The sequence below is a fragment of the Vicugna pacos genome, chromosome 21, assembly GCF_048564905.1.
Source record: "Vicugna pacos chromosome 21, VicPac4, whole genome shotgun sequence".
In the NCBI taxonomy this organism is placed as follows: Eukaryota; Metazoa; Chordata; class Mammalia; order Artiodactyla; family Camelidae; genus Vicugna; species Vicugna pacos.
Genome location: NC_133007.1, coordinates 6,435,882 through 6,437,959, shown reverse-complemented (window position 1 = coordinate 6,437,959; position 2,078 = coordinate 6,435,882). Strand labels below are relative to the sequence as shown.

At 46.6% G+C, this 2,078-nt stretch overlaps 1 non-coding gene across 1 annotated transcript; it reads right to left on the bottom strand.

The window, feature by feature from the left end:
• Window positions 1-427: 427 nt before the first annotated feature.
• On the bottom strand, window positions 428-558 carry LOC116284897 (U6atac minor spliceosomal RNA). The gene has a single exon (XR_004194552.1). It is a non-coding gene; the product is annotated as a U6atac minor spliceosomal RNA (small nuclear RNA).
• Window positions 559-2,078: the final 1,520 nt, after the last annotated feature.

Sequence of the window (2,078 nt, the reverse complement as noted above, 5' to 3'; positions counted from 1 at the left end):
ACATGTGTGGGGGCTGTGGGCCCAGGCAAGTGGCCTGGGAGCTGAGCTGTATCTTGGAGGAGGGGGTGAGGTAAACTCTTGGCTTATGGCATCTTAGGCGCTGGCTGAATTCTTTATGCAGAATGGGTTTGACTCCAGGATGGAACAGAAAGCTGCTGAGTTTGTTTGTCAGAGAGTGTCATAGCCTAGGAATGGGCTATTCAGATTTCTCTGTGTGAGAGTGTGTGTGTGTGTGTGGTGTGTGTGTGTGTGTGTGTGTGTGTGTGTGTGTGTCTAGTGGACAGACATATCTTCTGGGCCAGGGGCTGAGTAAGTGATGGAGAGCCTCTTGTTGGTATCTTACTGACCCTGGGACAATAGGCACAGAATATTATTCTTCCGTTTTCCCGTATTTTTTTTCATTAAAAAAAATTGAAGTATAACTGATTAAAAACAATGGTTAGATACCACGAAGTGGGTGGCAATGCCTTAACCATATGCGTGTTGTCAGGCCCGAGGGCCTCCTCCGTCCTTGTGGGAGGTGGGGGAGTGCTAGCCTTCTCTCCTTTCATACAACACCAGAGTATCATTCTTGAGAGAATTCTGTGGCAGATCAGCAGAGAAAGTGTGCAACACAGGCAGTTTGGCACTTCCAGAATATGATCTCAGTGACTTTTCATTTGGCATTAAGGCCTTTTAGGATTTCATCCAAACTTCTCTCTCATGTTTCTCCAACTGGAATCTTTTCCTTGGTACTTGACTAAGCCTTACTAACTTCCACCTCCTTGCCTTTGCATGTAAGATTCCCTTTGGCTAAATCCTATCCAAGAACAGCGCAAACTTCACCTCCTCCATGAAGCCTTCCTGATTTCCTCCAGCCTACAGGGATCTTTCTCTCCTCCTGAGACTTCTTCAGAGGTTTTAAAGTTGCTTTCACTATTTGGTCAAACCATAGCTTTTCCAAAGACAGCTATTTCAGAGATGTCACCACAATAGGCAGGCACAGAGTGGATGTCTGACCAATATCTGGTAAGTGGAAATGTATGCAATTCTAAAGATCAAGTAATCAGTGTTTAAAAGAGAAGAAGGAAGAAAAGCGAGGCAGGTGGAAGTGTGTGTGATAAATGATTAATGAGCCCCCTAAGAGATTGCTTTAGGAACAAGACAGAGCCACACAGCCACTGGGAAGCAGATGTGAAACTGGTGCTTAGGAGAAGGGAGGCTGCCCTTAGTTAATGAGTAGATGGAAAAAGAAAAGACAGCGGTGAGAGGGGCTGAGATGGGGAGCAGGCTGAGAAGGCTTGGTGTGAAGATACTGTGTGATGTTGGCAATGTGGAAATGCTACATTTAGCCATGAATAATAGATGGCAGCTCTAGCGGAAAATGCAGGGCTGGTTCTTTAGGAAGGGAAGAATGGGGTCTGTAAGACGGTAAAGAAGTTAACCGCGGATAGCTGTATTAGAAGATACAGTGTCAGTTTGTTTACCCTGGCTGTTGCCCGTGACCAGGAATGCCTTTGCTCTGGAGGGTGCTGGAGCTCTCAACAGCCCGAGGTGCTGTTTACGTGTTCCACGTGCTCTCATGCTGAAGTGTGGGGTCTCAGTGAAACACAGGCTGTGGGGGTAGGAGGCCTGGGTTGAAATCTTGGCTCGATTACTTACCATTTATAGTCCCTTAGGAATGTGACTGAACCTCCTTGTACGTCCGTTTTTCTCATCTGCAAATAGGGTTGTTAACAGTACCTTCCTTACAGTGCTGTGTGAATTAAATGAGGTGTGATGTCCATAAAGCATTCAGGAGCATCTAGCATGTCCTAGGAGCCAATAGTGTTGGAATTACCATTGGTTGTCAGTGTCTTCAGGGCTTTGAGGATGGTCTTGACGGAAGAGCTAGTGTTCTTTTCTGACAGAGGCAGTGACAAGTCGTGGGCCAATGTGTACTTCTCTGGACTCCAAGGCCTGGAAAGCCCTGATAAAAACTGGGAAAAATGTTTGCAAGGTTGACAAGTGAATACCAGAAACCTCTTCCTGGATTTGTGAGTTGGAGGGCCTGGGGCTGGCTGTGTGACTGTCAGTCACCATGAGTCACTGGTGGGATG